This window comes from Ailuropoda melanoleuca, chromosome 16 (assembly GCF_002007445.2).
Source record: "Ailuropoda melanoleuca isolate Jingjing chromosome 16, ASM200744v2, whole genome shotgun sequence".
Classification (NCBI taxonomy): domain Eukaryota; kingdom Metazoa; phylum Chordata; class Mammalia; order Carnivora; family Ursidae; genus Ailuropoda; species Ailuropoda melanoleuca.
This window is the reverse complement of record NC_048233.1, coordinates 44,732,922-44,739,947: the sequence shown is the minus strand read 5'-3', so window position 1 is coordinate 44,739,947 and position 7,026 is coordinate 44,732,922. Positions and strand designations below refer to the sequence as shown.

Here is a 7,026-nt window from a genome sequence, read left to right as displayed (position 1 = left end):
CTTCACATTTTGTTGTTGTTGTGGAATTGTGATAGCACATCCATAAAGTTATTCTAATTTGTACTGCATCAGTATTCATAACTTCCTTCTGATTTGTAGCCTTATATTTTGCTCCTTGTTTTATATTAACTGATGCTTCTGGGAAATTTATCAGTTTCCTTGGAATTTTTTTAAAAAGTCAACTTTTAGATTTATTTATCTTTTGAAATTTATTTAATTTTCTTTTCTTAGTAAAATCATGTCCTACATACTCACAATTAATTTTATAATTTTAAAATGTTACGATGAGCAAAGAAAATGTATTCTGTTTACTACTGAAAATAATGAATAATTCTATGATTATGTCTGTGTATAGCTTTTCATGAGCTATTATGAAGTGTATCTATTTCAATGAAGATGTATTTTTTAAATTCCGAGGAGTTATCACTGGATTCACTGTTTAATTCTTTATATATGGTATTAGTAGATTATTTTTTTGTAGAATTTGGACTGTAAATGATCTCTTTTAGTTAGAAAACATAACAGTCCCCAACTCCTTATCCATAGTTCATATAAGAAGAGACAGAGAAATTTCTTAGAGAAAATTGTTGTGTTTTCATAAAAGTGGGCACTTTTCTTCTAAGTCACACTTTTAAAATCTTGACTTTGTGCTATCTTGTCAGTTTTGTGTGTTTTCACCACTTAAACCCTGACACTTCATCTCCCTTCTCCATATGGATATTTAACCCAAGCTCCTGTAACCCAGGGGTTACTGCCCTTCTCCATCTTCCTTTCTTGGCTTTCCTGGGAATCCACAGTCATGAGTGTGGTTATTTATCTTCATTTCTGATTATTCTGTAGTCTGATATGTTGTGGTTGCACACATTTTAACCTTTACTCTTAGCTATATATTCAAAAGAATATTTGTGAGATTTTACTCAGAATGTTTTTATTTTTAATAAATTTCCCTATAATACTAGGAATGCTACTATCTTCTGTCTCAGTTGATCTTTGCATTATTATATCAAGCCCTCATTCATTTTATTTGCTATTTTATTATAAAATTTCCATTCTCACTTGAATTTTTGTAGTATTTTATGCATGGTCAAGTGCAGTAATCAGCAGTATCATGCTACTAGTTTTATGGGAGACTAAAGAACAGTTTTATTATAGCATAAGATTTAGTTACATGGCATTATATTTATCTACAAATGAGTTTATGAGACGTACACTTTCGTTTTCTTTACTGAGACGTCTTCGACAAGAAGTTGAGTAAGAACCATGGAAAGAAATAAGTTGATTAAGGTGCAATGTGAGTAAATTGAAAGAGGAGCTGAGAAATATAACTGAAATATAGATTGTTAAAAAATAAAGAAAATTATAAGCATCAGTAGAAATGTTTAGCAGCCATTCACCTTTTATTTAACTTCATTTATTGACTGCTATTTTATTTTACTTCTTTAAGAATGCTACAGTTCTTTCGATTGAGTCACTGAAGGTTTTTTTTACTTGCTTATTTCTCAGTGTATAAATAAATGGATTTCATGTAGGTGAAATGGAAGAAATGAGTAGTGAAACCACTTTGTTAATGGTCACTTCTTCCTTTGCTCTCGGATTCATATAGATGAACATGCATGTGCCGTAGGTGATGGAAACCACAATCATGTAGGAAGAACAGGTGGGAAAGGCCTTTTTTCTTTGCTGGACAGATGGAAATCCTAAAATTGTTTTGATAATGTTAAGTATAAGATAGAACTACACACACAAGGGTCAGAATGAGGGTCAGCACAGCACAGATGAAAAGTTTGTTCCATGAGCCATGTGTCTGAACATGAGATCTTCAGGAGGGGAGAAGCATCACAGAGAAAGTGATCAATAAAATTCAAGTCACAAAATTTCAGATTTAGCCCCAGACTAAGTGGGGAGATTATGACCAACAATCCAGCCAACCAAGAGCAAAAAATATGACTCCTGCAGACGCTGCTGCTCATGATGGTCACATAACAGGGGTCTGCAGATGGCCACGGAGCGGTCATAGGACACGGCGGCCAACAGAAAAAACTCCGATACTCCACAGAGGTCCGTAAAAAACACTTGGATGACACAAGCATTATAGTAATGACTCTGTCACCTGTTGCTATGCTATACAAGCACCTGGGAGTACAGGCAGTTGTGAATGAGATCTCTAAGAAGGAAAAATTTTGTAAAAAAAGGTACATGGGTGTTTTAAGGTGGGGATCCACAAAAGTGAGTGTGATGATGGTCAGATTTCCAGTTACACTCAGCATGTAGGTGAGAAATAGAAAGATAAAAGTCAGAACTTGCAGCTCAAGGTCATCTGTCAGTCCCAGCAGAATGAATGCTGTTATTGTACCGTTTCTCATCACTGATGTCTTCTGTCCAATCTACATGCCTGATAATTCAGAGAGATTATTTTGCATAGATTCTATTGACTGTACAAAATCTTTGGAAAAAATGTACAAAATCTAATTTAATCAGCCCTATCATCACTATATTTCCATATTATATTATATTAACTTATTACTTTATATATATTTTTTGTTCCAAGTTTTTATTAAAATTCCAGTTAGTTAACAAATAGTGTAATATTAGTTTCAGAAGTAGGATTTAGTGACTCATCACTTTCATATAACACCCGGTGCTCATAAGAGCAAGTGCCTTCCTTAACACCCATCACCCATTTAGCCCATCCCCTAACCACATCCCTCCAGCAACCGTCAGTTTGTTCTCTACAGCTAGGAGTCTGTTTCTTGGTTTGCTTTTCTCTCTCTTTTTTTTTCTTCCCTCTATGTTCATCTGTTTTGTTTCTTAAATTTCACATATGAGGGAAATCCCATGATATTTGTCTTTCTCTGACTGACTTATTTCGCTTAGCATGATACACTCTGGCTCCATCCCCATCATTACAAATGGCCAGATTCTGTTCTATTTTGATGGCTGAGTAATATTCCATTGTATGTATATACCACTCTTCTTTATCCAGTCATCAGTTGGTGGACATTTGGACTCTTTCCATGATTTGGCTATTGTTGATAATGCCGGTATAAACATTGGAGTGCATATGCCCCTTCAAAGCAGTATTTTGTATCCTTTGGTTAGACACCTAGTGCAATTGCTGGATCACAGGGTAGTTCTATTTTTAACTTTTTGAGGAACCTCTGTACTGTTTTCCAGAGAGGATGCACCAGTTTGCGTATTTTTTAAATCACAGTATGGATGTGATTAAATTATCTGCTGATGTGGTATGATTTCATGTGTAGTGAAAATGTAATTTGGCTCCCCCAAATTCTTAACTGTTCAGAACTAAGTAAAAAAACAAAACAAAACAAAACAAAACCCACATCATTAAAATTATGCTATTGGTTAACAGTTTGGTCCTTGTCCAAATGATAATATATGATATATAATCTGAACTGATTCTAGAGTCTTGACCAGAACGTGGAGTCTCTGGTTTTGTTTTATAAGATTTTTTCTTTGTCTTTGTGTATTTTTGGATAAATGCATTTTCTTTCATCAACAATGCTAAACCTTACACATAAGACTACATATAAACTTCCCCCCGTTTCTCTTCCTTCCAAATTTCTCTATCAATCTTGATTACTTTCTTCATTTCTCCATTAATGTGCAAGCTTATTTTAAACAGAATTTTCTTGTATTTATGTTTTTGAAATCCTTCAGTAAATTAACTTAAAAGTTATGTGCGTGATTTTTTCTCCTGTTATCCTTTTGTCTGTTTTCAGTTCTTGGACCTATTTATTCCTCTTCACTTCTGACTATATACTCTCACTGTTTTCTTTACAATTCCTACAATTTTGTATAATATCTATAACTTAATGAATACTACATTTCTGTTTTTAGAAATGGATTTTTTCTGACTAACATATTGAATTAACCATCAAACATACCTACTTTTTATTGAACCTCTGAGCAAGCATATCTAATTGTACAAATCACACGCATGACCATTTCAACATAGCTAAAACAGAATTCATGATTTTCCACTTGGTATGCACCCTCCCCTCTTTTCCTGTGTACTAACGGGTTCCATTTATTAACGTGCATTCTGCGTCAGGCATTATAGTAAACACTTCTTTTACAGACTTTGTCACATATTCCCCAACTTAACTGAGTAAACCTAATTATCATTGATTCCAGTTGAAACACCACTTCCCAAGTTTTCTGCAATTCGTTTGGTTATTTTAGCCTGCAGGCCCACTCCTGTGCTTGCATAACAAAACGTGCCATTATGCTAATGTTTAGTGGGAGAATATGTTGGGATTATGTCTTCCTCACTGTGACAGCAATGACATCTAGCACAGTTCCACATATATTGTCAATGTCTGGAGAATATTTTCTGAATAAGTTTATATATCCCAAATTTACCAGCATACACAGACAAAGCTATTTCTTCATATTTGGACTTATATTGCTCTGATACTTAATATGCTTGTTTATTTTCTGTTTCTCTGACGAACTAGAAAACTTTGTGGCTTTCTTAAAGAAGACAATTTTTATTAATTAAGTCACATTGTGAAGTGGTCTTTAGAATTGTGACTAAAGTTATAACTGCCTCTCTTCCTTCCTTGGTTTTTCAAAAAAATAAATATATTTTTATTGATACTGTTTTTCCATCGTCGCTCTTAGCCATTAATGCAAGGTGAAATCTGGAGATCATGAGTTTTTGATGCTGAGTTTATGTCAAAAGCTGCTCCACCGTAATCTTCTCAGGCATCAAGAAGGAATTACTAAAGTAGGGGCTTGAATGTTTTCAACTTTAATCAGTGTTTCAGTGCTTATAATCTTACATCAGTGAGTGAAAGCAATTCCTCTGGAACTACAATTTAGTTCTTTGTAAATAATTATTCTTCATTTAAAAAAAATCTCATCATTAAAGTTATGCTTTTGCTTTTATTTTACAGTTTGAGGTCGAAGGTATAGCTGATGCTCTTTCTGGATATTTTACTCATACTGAAGTAGGAGAAGAGCCACACCTGGTGCTTTTCCATTACCTACTGTTAAATCCACAGGTGATAGTCACCAGCCCCAGAAAGAAATGCTGACCTAGGCTCACGGTTTGCCTGAAAACCAGAACACTTGCAGGGCATTTGCAGGGCATTAACATGAAGTTCAGAAGCAGAGGAGAATGACTGCTGCCGTCTACCTACTTCTCTCTCATCCTTTCCCCTTTTTCTCTCAGGCCCTGTATACATCATCATGTAACCTTAGCTCAGCATATTATGAGCATTACTCAGTGCTCAAAACATTTTTTTTCTTATAGATTTTACACAGTATTTTAAGATGGAAATCAATAAACTATCTGGCAGTGACATATAACCAGTTGATTTCTGGTTATCTTTCAATAAATATTTGAAAGGAGACAAAGATTTCTGATTAGTGATGTTTCCGCAGCAAGGCTTTTGAGTGATGAAGGGAGAAATACACACACACACACACACACACACACACACACACAATGGGTATTTTTATTTACAATTTGAGGTTGGTGGTATAGCTGATGCTATTTCTGGATACTCCTTACACTAGGATTCTTCTTTATATGTTCACCTCTTTACTATTGAAACATCTCATATATACTTTTGGAGGCTTTATAAAATAAATATATAAGTTTTAATTCATTTATCTGATTTTAATACAGTCAGGTGAAATCTCTTTTTCTCAGAGAAAAATATGGCCAAAATTTCACAAAGGGAAATGTTACTAATGTTACAAAACTTATCATACTTACTTTTTTGCCAGACAATCAAATTTCTTTACATTGTTTAAATATAGTAATTCTTAAAAGCACTTAGTTGAAATGGTAGGTTTGATGAAGTTTTCTTGGGAACTTCTTTTTATTTTTGCTCACGCATCCACATTTACTCTCGCAGGTCCTCTCAACCTGTAGGAAACACTCAGGTTGCTCTGTCCAGCAAACTGGATTGGCTTTTTCATGAAAGGCCAGAGAAACATGAACTTGTACAATTTCACATTTGAAAGGGGGAAAAATGATCTTCAGAGCAGTGCAGTGCCGTGACAGAAACTCTCACCTCCTTTGAAACATTGTATTTCAATATCTCTGGACAGGAACAGATACCAATCTTGACTTTTTTTTTTTTCTTAGTTTGCTCTACCTGCCAAAAGAATAAAAAAAGGTCCTTGGTGATTTACTCTGAAAAGTCACTAATGAATCTTTGGAGTAATTTTATTTGGCAAAAGCAAATGACTAACAAAGGTGCTTTGGCTCCAGTGTCCTTGGAGACAAGAGGACCAGGTTATTTAGTTCCTTTTCTTATCTTTCTTCATAGCTTTATTGAAGGAATCTGAACATACAATAAACTGCACAAATTTAAATTGTACAATTTGGTATGTTTTGACATATGTACACTCCAGTAAAAACATGAACAGAGTTAAGAGTGAACATGGCCACTACCCCCAGAAGTGTTTTTGTACATCTTTGTTTTCCCTTGTGCCTTCTCTTTCTGTATTCCTCCGTTTTGTATGCAACCACGGATAAGTTGTCTGTCACTACAGATTCATTTGTTTTCTTGTCGAAGTTTAAATAAATGCAATAATGTAAGATTGTCTCTCTCCCTTTTGTTTGGTTTCTTTTACTGAGCACAAATTTAAGAATAATACCTGTTTTTATCTGTGTCAATAGTTCATTCCTTCTTACTTCTGAGCAGTATTTCAATGTTGATGGATCTCTCGGGTCTTTCCAGTTTGTGGCTATTACACATAAAGCTATCAGGAGCAATTGTGTTACAGATTTGTATAGAATTATACTTTCCTTTCTCTTGAGTATATACTTCGAGATGAAGTGGGATGGTTGGTTAGTTTATAAGTTAGGTGTACATTTAACTTTTAAAGGATCTGTCAAACGTTTCCAAATTTCTTTAATATTTTACGTTCCCTTTATCTGTTCCAGTTGCTTCACATTAATGGCAACCCTTAGCATGATGAGTCTTTAAGTTCAGCCATTCTTGTAGGTGTGTAGTAGCATTTCACTGTTGTTTTGAGTTGCAATTC

General features: G+C 34.4%; 1 pseudogene; it reads right to left on the bottom strand.

The window, feature by feature from the left end:
- Positions 1-1,431: 1,431 nt before the first annotated feature.
- On the bottom strand, positions 1,432-2,363 carry LOC100473074 (annotated as a pseudogene).
- Between the last annotated feature and the right edge of the window lie 4,663 nt (positions 2,364-7,026).